This window comes from Gekko japonicus, unplaced genomic scaffold (genome assembly GCF_001447785.1).
Source record: "Gekko japonicus isolate JY-2015 unplaced genomic scaffold, Gekko_japonicus_V1.1 scaffold1371, whole genome shotgun sequence".
Classification (NCBI taxonomy): Eukaryota; Metazoa; Chordata; class Lepidosauria; order Squamata; family Gekkonidae; genus Gekko; species Gekko japonicus.
The window spans coordinates 128,660-144,458 of NW_015172596.1; the positions used below are offsets into that span (position 1 = coordinate 128,660).

General features: G+C 50.6%; 1 non-coding gene across 1 annotated transcript; it reads right to left on the bottom strand.

Moving 5' to 3' along the window:
• Positions 1–482: 482 nt before the first annotated feature.
• On the bottom strand, positions 483–554 carry TRNAV-UAC. Its single transcript has one exon. It is a non-coding gene; the product is annotated as a tRNA-Val (tRNA).
• Between the last annotated feature and the right edge of the window lie 15,245 nt (positions 555–15,799).

Below are 15,799 nucleotides of genomic sequence, written 5' to 3' on the forward strand. Positions count from 1 at the left end.
AAGGACAGCTGTGCCAGAGCTTGTGACTGACCCAAGGTCACATCAGCAGCTGCGAGTGGAGGAATGGGGAATCAAACCCGGTCCTCCCAGATTAGAGTCCGCACACTTAACCACTACACCAAACTGGCTCTCAAACGCTGAGTGCCACTTTGGGGTCAGGAAGCAATTTTTCTCCGGGCCAGTTTGGTGGGAGATCCTGGAGGGTTTTTTTGTTTGCTTTGTTTTTTGTCATCTTCTGGGTGTGGAGCAGGGGTCACTGGGGGTGTGGGGGGAAGGTCTTTGTAAATTTCCTGCATTGTGCAGGGGGTTGGACTAGATGACCTTGGAGGTCCCTTCTAACTCTATGATTCTATATGCAGTAGCCTTATACTGAATAAGACCCTGGGTCCCTCAAAGTCAGTATTGTCTACTCAGACTGGCAGTTGCCCTCCAGGGTCTCAGGCAGAGGTCTTTCACATCACCGACTGCTTGGTCCTTTTAACTGGAGATGCCAGGGATTGAACCTGGGACCTTCTGCATGTAAAGCAGAGGCTCTTCCACTGAGCCACAGCCACTCACATGAATTTGCCTTATACTGAATCAGACCATTGGTCCATCAAGGTCAGTCTTGAAGAGAAGAAGAAGAGGAGGAGAGATTGGATTTATTCCCAGCCCTTCACTTGGAGTCACAGAGCGGTTTACAACCTCCTTCCACTCCCCCTCCCTACAATGGACAACCTGTGAGGTAGGTGGGGCTGAGAGAGCTCTTTCGAGAACTGCCCTTGAGAGAACAGCTCTGAAAGAATTTGGGACTGCATGTGGAGGAGTGGGGAATCAAACCCGGTTCTCCCAGATGAGAGTCCGCGCTCTTAAGCACTACATACCCAACTGGCTCTCTTGTCTACTCAGACTGTCAGCGGCCCTCCAGTTGACGTCTTTCACATCACCTACTGCCTGGTCCCTTAAGTGGAGATGACGGGGATTGAACCTGGGACTTTCTGCATACCAAGCTGCCTTATACTGAATCTGCCTTATACTGAATCAGACCCTTGGTCCATCAAGGTCAGGCTTTACTCAGACTGGCAGCGGCTCTCCAGGGCCTCAGGCAGAGGTCTTTCACATCACACATTGCCTGGTCTTTTAACTGGGGGTGCCGGGGGTTGAACCTGGGACCTTCTGCATACCAAGCAGAGGCTCTACCACTGAGCCACAGCCTCTCCCCTAAACGTCACTCTCCCCTCTTCTGCTTAATCCTCACAGCAACACCCCCGTGAGGGAGGTTAAACTGAGGCAGTGGGCCAGGGCCGGGCTCACCCAGTCAGCTTCCATGGCTGAGGTAAAAGGTAAAGGTTCCCTTGCTCGAAAGCCAGTTGAGTCCGACTCTAGGGTTGCGGTGCTCATCTCCGTTTCCAAGCCGAAGAGCCAGCGCTGTCCGAAGACGTTTCCGTGGTCATGTGGCCGGCATGACTAAACACCAAGGCGCACAGAACGCTGTTCCCTTCCCACCGAAGTGGTCCCTATGCTGTTACCTTCCCACCGAAGTGGTCCCTATTTATCTACTTGCAATTTTTTGCTTTCGAACTGCTAGGTTGGCAGGAGCTGGAACTAGAGACGGGAGCTCACTCCGTCATGCGGCACACGGGTCTTGAACTGCTGAACTACTGACCTTCCACAGCTGAGCAGGGATTTTAACCCAGCTGCCCCAGATCTTAGCCTGACTCTCTAAGACAGCGTGGTGTAGTGGTTAAAGTGTTGGACTAGGATCTGGGAAATCCAGGTTCGAATCCCTACTGGTGCCATTGTGGAAGCTCGCTGGGTGACCTTGGGCCAGTCACCTGCTCTCAGCCTGACCTACCTCACAGGCTTGTTGTGAGGATAAAACAGAGGAGAGGAGGATGACGTAAGCTGCTTTGGTTCCCCATTGGAATGGAAGGCGGGATTTAAATAAAAATTTTAAAAATGTGCCATGCTGGCTCTCAACAGCCCTGGGTGCACAACATGGACCCCTGAGAGTCCCAACCAGTGTTCCCTCTAAGCTGAGTTAGTGTGAGCTAGCTCACAGTTTTTTAGCCTCCGGCTCACACATTTTTGTCTTAGCTCAGGAGGGATGGCTCCAGAGCAAACTAATTGATGCAGTAGCCAAATCACCTGCTCACAACTTTAATGCCAGTAGCTCACAAAGTAGAATTTTTGCTCACAAGACTCCACAGCTTAGAGGGAACATTGGTCCCAACTGACCCCTGGGTGCCAACTGATCCCTGAGGGTCCGTTATTTCTTTATTTACTTACTTATTTACCTATCTATTATAATTATTTGCAGCAGCTAGCTACACTGAGATCAAGAGGAGATGCCTTTGTGCCGCGGGGATAATATTGAGCAACTGTCGCTGCCTGCAGCTCACACTGCTGTGAAAGGCACAAGAGCCTGGGCCTGTAAAACAGTTGGCATCCCTACCCCCATGGGCAAAAAAACATATATCAAGTCTGTGTTCTTTTGGAAACTGGCTGAAAACCCTTGCCTGAATAGCATTTCCCCACCACCACCTCTTCTAGGCAGGCTGGGCATGTGAACTGAAAGCACGGCCATGCTCAGCTTAAATATTGCCATTGCTTTTCCACACAGATTCTATTACCCGTCAGTTCCCCTTTATATACAACAGTTGCTGTTCATTTTCTTGGCCAGCTCTGGGATTCTAACAACTGGATGACAGGCTGAAGTTCAACAGGTGCTGAATGCCTGTGTCTGTCTAGTTTGGTGTAGCAGAGCCAGTGTTGAGCGCCAGTTCGGTGTAGTAGTTAAGAGCGTGGACTCTAATCTGGGAGGACTGGGCTTGATTCCCCCACTCCTCCACCTGCAGCCAGCTGGGTGACCTTTGGGTCACTCGCAGCTCTCTCAGAGCTGCTCTCTCAAGGGCAGTTCTTGAGAGAGCTCTCTCATCCCCACCTACCTCCCAAGGTATCTGTTGTGGGCAGGGGAAGGGAAAGGGATTGTAAGCCGCTCTGTGACTCTTTCAGGTAGTGAAAGGCGGGGTATAAATCCAATCTCTTCTCTACGGATTGAATTTCTGCCTGTCATGTAGCTGTTAGTCTCTGTCACACATACACACACGCACGTGCGCGCGCACACACACACATACAGTCCCATCCTGGCATCCCTACCGACATATCCACTCATCCCCTACTTCAGCCAACCAGCAACCTCCTTTAACGTTGTCTCTAAAATAATGGGGCTGAGGAAACAGTTGTACAAAAGCCTAATTAGCATTGTTTGTAGCCAGATCGAACAAATTGCTTTTGATAACTGATTTCGAAGTTGTAAGATCCAATAGCTGGATCTGAGATTCTTTAGGCATGCTTAGTTTTTGTGTGTGCAAATACTGAAAAGTTTGTTTTAGCCATAATTTTTTGAACTCGCGTGTCACCTATTTCCTGCTGTGAAGCACTCCAAATATTTCAAGGAATCAAAAAAGAATGTAGTATATTAAGGCTACCTTCCAAATACAGAAATGCTCATAATGCAGTAATAGGGATGATTTTAAAATTATTTTCCCTACTTGCTCTCCTTGGTAGGAATTAAACCTATTATCCTTCCTTCTTTCCTTCCTTCCTTCCTTCCTTCCTTCCTTCCTTCCCATCCCCTTTCCCATCATATGGAATGTATATTTCTTCAATATTATTTTTGAGTTAAGCAACATCCTACATTTTAGTATGCATGGAAATGACTTACATCATACCTATAAATACCCCACAAACTGTGCGTAAAAAATGTACGCCATGCATACATGATGCAAGGAAATCTACGGAGCCAACAGTTTAAAAAAAAACCCAGAACTGAAACTGCTGATAAAACAAACACAGTCCTTGAATAAACACAAAAAGACATAAAGTAGGAATAATCATTCTGCCCGATATACATAAACAGGATTCTAACCAGTGCTAAAATAAACTGGGAGCAGGAGGGAGAGGAGGGTATGAGAAATTCCCACTTTGGAATTCTTCTTTTTTTAAAACAAAGTTGTAAAACACCCCTGAAGGTCTCTTGCCTTGAAAACTCCACGGGGTTGCCATAAATCAGCTGCGACTTGACAGCAAGGAAGGAAGGAAGCAAGGAGGAGGAGAAGAAGAAGAAGAAGAAGAAGAAGAAGAAGAAGAAGAAGAAGAAGAAGAAGAAGAAGAAGAAGAAGAAGAAGAAGAAGAAGAAGAAGAAGAAGATGATGATGATGATGATGATGATGATGATGATGATGAAGACAAGGAAGAGGAGGAGGAGAGTTTGCATTTATGCCCCGCCCTTCACGACCCAGAGGAGTCTCAGAGCGGCTTACAAACTCCTTTCCCTTCCCCTCCCCACAACAGACACCCTGTGAGGTAGGAGGGGCCGAGAGAGCTCTGACAGAAACTGCTCTTTTTCAAGGACAGCTGTGCCCGAACTATGGCTTGCCCAAGGTCATCCAGCAGGTGCAAGTGGAGGAGTGGGGAATCAAACCCAGTTCTCCCAGATTAGAGTCTGCACACTCAACCACTACACCAAACTGGCTAAAATTGGAAAGCTGCAGTTTCAGCCCCTGGCTACTGAATTCTGAAAACCTGGACTCCTGTTTCAACGTCAGTAGCTGGCACCTACTTCTTGTGATAAGCCATGGACACTGAGTCTTGGAAAGAAGGGAAAGCACAAAACGCAGGGCCTATTTTTACAAAACGAGAGCTGTGGCCAGCTGTAACTGCATTCCATTCGATCCATCCTGACCTCACCCCTCTGTCCATCCCTATAAAATTCCATCTGTCCATTCTTCTGAGCTGCCTCTCCCCAACTATTTCCATCCTCCGGCACCCCGCTGGCACCTACTTCTTCTGATAAGCCACGGATGCTGAGTCTTAGAAAGAAGGGAAAGCACAAAACGCGGGGCCTATTTTTACAAAACGAGAGCTGTATCCCTGGCCAGCTGTAACTGCATTCCATTTGATCCATCCTGACCACACCCCTCTGTCCATCCCTATAAAATTCCATCTGTCCATTCTTCTGGGCTGCCTCTCCCCAACTATTTCCATCCTCCGGCACCCACCCCCCTGACCCTACACCCCTCCCTCTACTCAGCCAGGGAGGCAAGCAACCACCCACCCATTTCCTCACACTCATCCCTACAATTCGGTATCCTGCAAGCCAGAAAGCCCCTCCCTCTAATGCTCTTCCCGACATTTCCCCACTATTGTCACCCCAAGGACACCTCTCACTCCACCGCCAGGCCCATAATCACCAGCATCAGACCCTCCGCCTGGGCTGGAATGTCTGTGTTTTCCTGCCTCTGGGACTACGAGAGAGAGCAAAACACATTGGGGGGGAGGGAACCTTGAAGCAGTAGGGACAGACGAGTGACAAAAATGACAGTGCGGAAGTGGCCGAAGAAGAGGTTGGATTTATACCCCCCTGGGGGGGGGGAAGGGTGGAGGGTATGATGTATTAGTATAAAAGTTGTGATCTATATTTGACTATGTTTATTATATCCTAATAAAATGGTTTTTTAAGAAGAAGAAGAAGAAAGGAGGAGGAGGAGGAGATTGGATTTATACCCCACCCTTCACTACCAAAAAGAGTCTCAGAGCAGCTTACAAACTCCTTTCCCTTCCCCTCCCCACAACAGACACCCTGTGAGGCAGGTGGGGCTGAGAAAGCTCTTTCAAGGACTGCCCTTGAGAGAACAGCTCTGAAAGAAGAAGAGGAGGTGGAAGAGGAAGAGGAGGAGATTGGATTTATACCCCGCCCTTCACTACCAAAAAGAGTCCCAGAGCAGCTTACAAACTCCTTTCCCTTCCCCTCCCCTCCCCACAACAGACACCCTGTGAGGCAGGTGGGGCTGAGAGAGCTCTTTTGAGAACTGCCCTTGAGAGAACAGCTCTGAGAGAACTTGTGACTGACCCAAGGTCACACCAGCAGCTGCGTGTGGAGGAGTGGGGGAATCAAACCTGGTTCTCTCAGATTAGAGCCCGTGCCCTTAACCACTACACCAAACTAGCACTCCACACGTGACTGGCTTGATTGTCTATTTCTTGTTTTCCACATTTGAGAGCCAGTGTGGCATAGTGGATCACAGTGGAGGACTAGCAAGCCCCCATGGGAGACTTGGGTGTGAATCCCCGCTTGAAGACATGAAGCTGCCTTATCCTGAATCAGACCACTGATCTATCGTAGTTATTGTTGCCTGTTTTGAGTGGCAGCGACTCTCCCGGGTCTCAGGCAGTGGACTTTCACATCGCTTACTACCTGATTCTTTTTATCTGGAGAGGCCAGGGATTGAACCTGGGACCTTCGCCACGCCAAACAGATGCTCTCCCACTTCTACCGCTCTGGGTGACCTCAGGTCCGTCACCATCTCTCTGTCTGGTCTACCTCACAGGATTGTTGTGAGAAAACAGTGGAGGAGAGAGCTATGACCTAAACCACTTTGAGTCCCAGCCAGGGAGGAAAGCAGGATAGAAATGAATAAAGGCAAATGCATAGTGGGAGCGGGCGATTCACACAGCCGCTGGGCCGGCAGTCCCGAAAGCAGGAGATCAAAACTCCACATGTTCACACGTGCCACACTCTTCCAGAACTTTCCAACGCATGCCCAAAGCTTTGATCTACAACATAAGAGCCACCCCAATCGGGTCATCTAGTCTAGCATCTCATTTCCCACAGGGGGCCAATGGGATGCCCCCTCGAAGGTTCTAAGTAGGACAGGGAGGTCAAAACCATACCCTGTTGTTCCCTTGGAAACTGCAGTTCAGGACCACACTGGCTCTGAAGACACACGTTCCTTTGCGCCATTGTGGCTGATAGCTGTTGAGGGACCTCTCTTTCCACAGATATGCTTCACCCCCCACCCCACCAAGCCTTCTAAGCTAATGGCCACTGCTACATTAGTGGCAGTGAGTTCCGTGAGTTCTGCATCGTGCGAAGAAACACGTTTGCCTGTCCTGCCCGCGGCTGCATGCAACCAGCGGGAGGCATGCGGGGAATTCGGAACATCTACTGCATGCTGAAGGGTCGCATTGATCTGTCTTTCATTTGCGATTTCTGTTTCCCCCCTTCTGGCTCGAATATCACGCTCTGGCTTTACTGGGATGCGGGGCTGTGGGCAGAGGGGAAGGGGGGTGGCGGTGGCGGAGGAAATCAGGATTCCAGTCCAATAAAGCAGAACGCGGCATTCTCTTTCCCCTAGAACATGATTATTAAGAGAACTAAAGTCTGGCAGTCAGGGTAAGGGAAAGCCGCTGGCGAGCCTGGAATTCTTCTGGAGTTTTTTCCCTCCAAGGTCTGGTAGAGGACAGTGAAGCCTTAGCAGATTCCGCTGAGCTGCGTCTGCATCGGTGTGAGGATGGATTGGAGCCTCTGGTTTAACCCAGGCAACGGGGTAAGGGGGAGGCAGGGGGGAGAAGCCGGGGATCCAGGCTCACACAGCCTAGCTGTCGCAGGAGAGGAATGGCCGCGGAGAGCAACGTCCCTGCTGGGGAAAGGAGTCCGATTCTCGGGGGCGACATCGGGGCGATTCTCGCGCGCTGCATCGAAGCGCTCCAAAGAGCCTTCGCCAGGCGAGGAGCCCGCCTTCAGCCGCAGCGCGGGGGAGAAGGAGGGTGCGAGGAACCAGCAGGACGCCGACGGGGGTCCGCTCTCCTCTCGCCAGCTGTGCAATGCCGGATTGACCATCCCTGTCAACACCCCCGGCGCATCTCCCCCCCCCTTTGCGCCAGCTGTTCTCAATCCGCCCCAGCGGCAGGTCCCTTCCCCACACACAAACACACACACATACGCACGTCTGTCTCTCCAAGGGTCTCTCACCTGTCGTGGATGGGGGCTGGGGGGGTCCCCGGCTGCTCCCCCCGGCACCTGCAAGCCGGCCAGTTTCCTCCTCACGCTCTATTTCTTCCTGCCTGTCATTCTCTTTACCATTGCGTCCCTCCCCTCCCTCCCTCCCTCCCCCCTCTGCTGCCAACTATAAATAATCACTTCTCTCTCTCTCTCTCTCTCTCTCTGTGTGTGTCTCTCTCTCACACACTCTCTGGCCTGGGGGCTGTGTGAAGTTTCAATGTGCCGCTGCGCACCCAGAGTCCACTCTCTACTGGCCTCTGCTCTCCAACCTGCTTCAGAGTGGAATCGAGATGGGTCGCCCTGTGTTAGTCTGTCTGTAGCAGTAGAAAAGAGCCAGAGCCCAGCAGCGCCTTCAAGACTAGCAAAATATGTGAAAGACTAACAAAATATGTGCAAGGGGGGCGAGCTTTCGTGAGTCACTGCTCACTCCTTCAGACCCAGCTCGAACGGGAGCCCATCAGTCCTATATATCGGAAAGCGGATTGATTTCGGACATTGCATGACCTCTGTTGTCATTCACCTGCTGCAGTCGTTCGCCTGCTAATGTCATTCAGCATTTGAAACCAATCCGCTTTCCGATATATAGGACTGATGGGCACCCATTCGAGCTGTGCCTGAAGAAGGGAGCGGTGACTCACGAAAGCTCGTCCCCTTGCACCTATTTTGCAAGTCTTTCGCATATTTGGTTAGTCTTTAAGGTGCTGCTGGGCTCTTCCTCTTTTTTGGCCACTGTGTGACAAGAGTGTTGGACTGGATGGGCCGTTGGCCTGATCCGACATTGGCTTCTCTTATGACTGATGGACACCCATTCGAGCTGTGCCTGAAGAAGGGAGCAGTGACTCAGGACCCTGACTCAGGACCCTGCCACATATTATGTTAGTCTTTCAGGTCTTACAGGACTTTTGCTCTTTTCTACTCCCACAGACACACTCTAACACGGCTACCCATCTTGATCTAACAAATACTTGGCAGGGGATGAGCTTTCGTGGCTCACCGTATCCGAAGAAGTGAGCAGCGACTCACGGAAGCTCCTACCCGGCCACGCGTTTTGTTAGTCTTTAAGGTGCTACTGGACTCTTGCGCTTTTCTACTGCTTTAGAGTTGCTGAGGGAGCCAAAACGATCAGGCTCTCTGAATACCCCTCCAGCACTTTGAAAGCCAGCTGTGGAGGATAGCCTTGAGATTTCCTGTCCTCAGGACCAGGGTCTAGGCAGGACTGGGGTAAACGACGCGTTCCCAGAGTCCCGAGGGACCCAGCTCAGGCAGTGATCAATGTAGTAGTATCATGACATGAGCTATCTGGGAGAACCGGGTTGGTTTTCCCCACTCCTCCACATGCAGCTACTGGGTGGCCTTGGGTCGGTCACAAGTTCTCTGAGAGCTGTTCTCATAAGCAGTTCTCTCTCAGCCCCACCTACCTCACAGGGTGTCTATTGTGTGGAGCGGAAGGGAAAGGAGCTTGAAATCCAAGTGAAGGGTGGGGTATAAATCCAATGTCCTCCTCCTCCTCCTCCTCCTCTTCTTCTATTACTATTACTACTACTACTACTACTACTACTACCTCTGAAAATTCATTTCCTTTCAGGAGGACTCAGGGTCTGCTTTGCTTGCTGAAAGTCCCAGGTTCACTCCTCAGCATCTCCAGTTCAAAAGACCATGTAGGAGGAAGGTGATATGAAAGGCCTCTGTCTAGAGCAGGGTCTCCAACACGGCGCCCATGGGCACCATGACACCCGCTGATACTTTCCCTGGCTGCCTGCCAAGTGTTTTTAGAAAGCGGGTGGAGCTAGGAGAGGCTTTTGCTCTGCAAAACTTCTGATTGGCCCCCGGGGATTTGATTGGCTGCGCAGATGCTTAAAAAAATGTTTCTTCGGCAGCAGCCGCTCCCACAGCACGAGAATCTTCACTGGGTGACTGAAGGTGAGCCATTCTGTGACTGGCTGTGCCTCCTGCAGCAACCATTTCATGGCAGCTGTTTTGTGGCTGTGCCCCCCACGCTGTGTTCGGATCCCAAAGGTGCCTGCCGGCTTTAAAAGGTTGGGGGTCCCTGGTCTAGAGAGTGGCTGCCAGTCAGTGTAGACCGTACTGGCCTTGATAGACCAAAAAGTCTGATTCAGTAAATTTTCACGTGCGGGATAGGATTCTGTTCGATGGAAGGGGGCTCTGTTTTATCCATTTTTATCCTCCAAGGATCTCAGGGAAGCCAATGTATTCCTCCCGCCACCTTTTGCCATCCCAACAACCTTGCGAGGTAGATGGAGACAGAACGACTGGCCCAAGGTCACCCTATGAGCTTTGTGGCTGGTTGCGACTTGATTTGGGGATTTGACCCCCTAGGCTGCCAGGGTCCTAGCCCAGCACTCCAACCCCTATACCACATAGGGCTAGAACTTTGTACTGAGCCCAGAAAAATCATACTTGAGCTCTTCTCAGGATGACTTTTAATAATAAATAATTATCGTATGGCAGCGTGTGTAGTATAGCCAGGAGATCCTAAGATTGTCTGGCAGCCAAAAGTTCTATCTCATTAGCATTATGCACCACTAGGTGGCAAACTAGACTTCTTTTTAAGGCGAGAGATGTTTCAGAGGTGGTTTTCCATATCCTCCCTCTGCGTCCTGCCCCTGGTATTCCTTGGAGGTTCCCCTTCCAAGTTCAGCCAAAGCCTCCTTAGCTTCTGAGATCTGATGAGATTGGGCTAGCCTGTGCTTTTAATGCTGGTGTGGAAGAAGAAGAAGAAGAAGAAGAAGAAGAAGAAGAAGAAGAAGAAGAAGAAGAGTTGGTTTTTATACCCTGCTTTTCACTACCCAGCCTCTTCCCCCCCGCTTTCTCTCTCATTTTCCCATATTCTTCATTGATTGAAAACTGTAGATCAAACAGAAATGCAAGGAAAAAAGTTTAAATGCACACTCACACAGGCGTACACACACACTAGCAATAATAAATGCAAAAGCAGGTTGCTTGCCAGTAACTGGTGATCTTCGAGTGGTCATCTGTGCATTCACACCCATGGGATTCAGTGCGCACGTGCTGGATCAATTGGTGCTGTAGCAAGCTCTTTTCTAATGGATTTTCGTGCCCAGTCCCTCCGGGCATGTGCAGGAACCCCACTGCGCATGCCCAGAGGGGTGGGTGCGGACATCTCTCCAGTTCCTTCAAAGTACCGCCGCAAATCAACCCCCATTCGAAAATGTAGAAGCTGACAGCAGCGGGGAAGGAGGGCGGGTGGTGTGAATGCACAGATGACCACTCGAAGATCACCAGTTACTGGTAAGCAACCTGCTTATCTTCGACGTGGTCTCTGTGCTTCACACCCATGGGAGATTAGCGAGCAGTAGCCTACCTGGAAGTGGGTGCTGGCAGGTCTTTTACTGCATAGCCGAAGACAGAATATGACGTCCCATGTTGGTACCGGTGTTCGTACGGACGTCTAGGGCGTAGTGCCTCATGAAGGTGTTAGGCGTGGCCCAGGTAGTGGCTTTAAAAATGTCCGGCAGTGGCACTCCCTGGAGGAAGGCAGTGGAAGCCGCAACAGCCCTGGTAGAATGAGCCCTGATCGGGCCAGGCAATGGCTGTTTGGCGAGTAGGTAACATAGATGGATTAGACCTACAATCCACTTAGACAGGCGCTGAGCTGTGATGTGACTGCCTAGTCGTGCCGAAGCGTACGAGACGAATAATTGCGGGTCTCGTCTAGTTGGATGCGTTCTTTGCAGATAGAACAAGAGAGCCTGCTTGACATCTAGAGTGTGTAGTAATCTGTCCTCCTCTGACGTAGGGTTTGGGAAAAAGTCTGGGAGGAAAACTTCAGCCTGCAGGTGGAATTCTGACACCACCTTCGGCAGGAAGGAAATGTCCGGTACTAGGCGCACTCCATCTGGCAGAAACGACAGGTAGGGTGTATCGTGGCCAGTATCTCTCCCACTCGCCTAGCCGAGGTGATGGCAATTTAAAAGGCCATTTTCCAAGCCAAGAGTTTGAGCTCGCATGTTGCGAGTAGCTCGAAGGGCTTCCTAGTCAGCTGGCGTAGAACTAGAGGAAGGTCCCATGGAGCAACTGGAGTTTTGACAGGAGGGTAAAGGTGAAGCAAACCTTTTAAAAACCATTTCAAAAGCGGGTGTGAAAACAAAGTACATCCTTCAACTGAAACATGGTAGGCCAAAAGAGTGGCCAAATAAACTTTCAAGGAGGAATGGGAAAGTCCCGAGTCAGCTAAGGAGAGGAGGAAATGAAAAACTCTTTTGAGGCCAGCTGAGGTGGCTTGGGTGGCATCATTACCCAGAAAAGAACAGAACTTCCTCCATTTATAATCATAGGACTTCCACGTAGTGGGTTTCCTTGAATTCAGGAGGACGTTAACTACACGGGAGGAGAAGCCTGTGATGTTACCTGCCATGCCGTCAGTTTCAACTGTGGTATGTTGTGATGTAAGACGGGGGAGTCTGGGAGAAGGAGGAGGTCCGGGGCCGGGGGGAACTGAAGGTATATCCCCCGGGATAGCTCAAGGACCGTTGAAAACCAAGGCTGTCTTGGCCACCATGGTGTTATTAGGATGCAGTCTGCGTTGTCCTTGAGTATCTTCCAGACCACTCTCAGAAGCAGAGGTAAGGGGGGGGGGACAGGTAAAGGAGCCCTGATGACTAAGGGTAAAGGGGGCAATCTCCCAGAGATTGTGGGTCCTTGCCTCCTCGACTGCAGAACATATGACATTTTCTGTTGCTTCTGTTCACAAAGACATCCACTCGGGGAGTCCCCCACTTGAGGAAGAGTGGGAGGAGATATTTTGGGTCCATCCCCCAGTCGTGTAGGCTGAGTCCGGCTCGACTTAGATGGTCTGCCTGCATGTTCATGTGGCCAGGGATGTGAGTGGCCACGAGGAATATGTCGTTGTCGATGCACAACTCCCACAACTGGATGGCCAGGTTGCATAGGCGTTGGGACACCGTGCCTCCCTGTCTGTTGATATATGACAGTGCTGTGGTGTTGTTTGTCAGGACCGTGACACATTTTCCCTTGAGTAAGGGGAGGAAGGAGGTGACAGCGTGTCGTATGGCTAGGAGTTCGAGGAAGTTTGTGTGTTTTCTCCTCGTTTGCGCATCCCATTTGTCTCCGACAGAAAGCCCCATGGAGTGTGCACCCCATCACGTCAGGGAGGCATCCATAGTTATTGTGACTTCCGGTGACGGAGGGTGGAAGTGCGCTCCCTGAAGGATATTGGCAGGGACAGTCCACCAAGATAAAGAGTCCTGTATGCTGGGAGGAGGGGATAGGACGACGGTGTGTGCGTTTTTCGACAGGTCGTAGTGGCGAATGAACCATAATTGTAAGGGACGCATTTTGAGTCTGGCAAAGACGAGAACCGACGTAGTTGCTGCCATTAGACCGAGCAGCCTCTGAATTTGGAAGGCGGTGACGGAGGGTTGGGTACGGATGAAGTTGGCTAGGGAAATAATATCTGCTGCCCTGTCATGGGGCAGGTAAGCCATGTATGTCTGTGAATCCAGTATTGCGACAATATACTGTATGCGCTGGGCTGGATACAAATGAGGCTTTTGCCTGTTGACTTGAAGGCCCAGATTCTCCAATAATGCCAGAGTCTCTGCGACATTTGAGATTAGGGCGGTTTTGGAAGGCGCTACCAGAAGCCAATCGTCTATATAGGGATAGATCGAGATACCCTGTAGATGGAGGAAAGCCGCAACCACAATCATGGTCTTTGTAAAGACTCTTGGGGCGCTGGAGAGGCCGAATGGAAAAGCCGTATACTGGAAGTGCTGGTGACCAATCGCAAAGCGTAGGTATTGGCGGTGGAAGGGGTGAATAGTGATGTGGAAATACGCATCTTGGAGGTCCAGGGTTGCCATCCAGACGTGTCTGCGAAGCAATGGAATGATCTTTTGAAGCGAGACCATGCGAAAGCGGTGGTAAATCACGAAGCGATTCAACTCCCTGAGATCTAATATGGGTCGAACGCCTCCGTCTCTCTTCGGGACTATGAAGTATCGGGAATAAAATCCCGTCCCGTAGAGATGTGGTGGTACATGTTCTATGGCTCCCTTTTGCAGAATGATGGACACCTCCTCGAGGAGAGGTGGGGAAGGGTGTGTGGAGACGACGATTGGAATATTGGGGTTCTGGATGAACTCGATTCTGTAGCCTCGGGTCAAGATGGCAAGCACCCACTTGTCCGAGGTGATGTGATGCCAATTGTGAAGGAAGGGTGAAAGGCGGGTAAGAGCTGACTCAGTGACAGGGAAATCGAAAACCCTGTTTGGAGGGTTTAGACTGTTTGGTGCGGGAAGCTTGTTGGCCTGAACTGAATTTTGGTTTCTGGAAGGTGGGTTTTTGGCCCCCAGAAGACGTTCTTGGCCTCGAATGGGTGTCAGGAGACTGGTGAGTTGGGGTGCGCCTCTGCCAGGATCTCGATCAGTTACGAGGATGATAGTGTTGTTTCGCAGAGGATGAGACCCCTAGAGCTCGGGACGCCTTTATACTTTTATCCATCTCTTGAAGAGTAGAATCAGTGGTGGCATTAAACAGACCAAGGCCATCGAAGGGAAGGTCCTCTACGTAAGACCTAGTGTCTATTGGCAGGTTAGTGTTGTGGAGCCAGGAATGTCTCCTAAGAGCTATTGCAGACGCCATTGTTTGTGAAGACGCCTCGAGGACATGTTTGGTAGTGTTGAGCTGTTGTTTCACCAACACCATGCCCTCTTTCTGTATGACTCTGGCTGCCTGCAGTTTGTCCTCTGGTAGGTGACTGAGAATTTCTGACAACCGTTCCCAAAGAGTGTACTGGTAGTGGTTCATACAGGCCAAGTAGTTGGTGGCCTTGACTCCCAACACTCCAGTGGAGTAAAATTGTCTGCCGAAGGCATCTAATTCCTTTCCTTCCTTGTCAGAAGGTGTGGAATGCGTCCTCCGCGATTTGGAGGAAGATGTTATCACCATTGAGTTTGGTTGAGGATGAGAGAAGAGAAATTCTGCATCCGTGTCTTGTACTCTGTACATGTGGTCCAGTTTCCGTGTGGACACTGAAGCCATGGTGATTTAACTGCTTGGAGAAGTATCGAGGACATGGGCAATGCCAAGGTGGAAGAGGTGTCGAGCTGAACTATATCATAGACTTAGTCTGTCACCTGTTGTTGTTGTTGGACGACAGAGAGACCTAGGGCATAGGCCATTCTTTTGACCAGATCTGTATAAGACGTAAGGTTATCTGATGGGGATATGGGTAAGTCCTCAGTGACATCCTGGTTGGGAGACCTATGGTCAGGAGAAGTATGAGCCTCAGAAGCTTCCGTATCTGAGTCCTCTTCTGCGAAGTCAGAGGAGCCTTGCTGTTGAATTTGGACAGATGTGTCCTGCTGACAGGTCAGAGGTTTAGATTGGACGACAGGAGCAACAGGGGGTGGAGTGACCGGAGGGTTGAGAGGACAACTTGGTTCCAAATTATGGTGGGACGGATCGACCACAGGAGGACATGACAGAGATGCTGAAGGTCTCAATCTATGAGGGGATCTCGACCTATGAGCGGATTGGGGGGAATATCGATCCCAATCAGCATAGTCCGCAGGCATTAACCATGGCAGGGAAGATGGATATGCCCTATAGAGGTACCTCAACTGTCGTTGATCCCACAACATGGGGGGGGGGAAGACTCTTGGGGAACGACTTCTGGACTGTGGACGTCTGGGAGACAAAGCGGCAGCTTGTCTGTGGGCACTGTCCCGGTAATCTCAGTTGTCGATATCGACAGATTGACCGTGCAGACATGGAGGGTGACGCTGCGTGCAACATGAGGTGTATCGGTGCTGACATGGATCGATGTCGGGAGCTTCCGATACCGTCGATGTCGACGACGGAGAAGGAGACGGAGAATGCTCTGCATCAATCTGATGGCTTAGGAGCTCTACCGTTTCGATGTCGGAGTAAGAACGCTCCGTTTGTTGGATGGGGGAATCCAATACATGG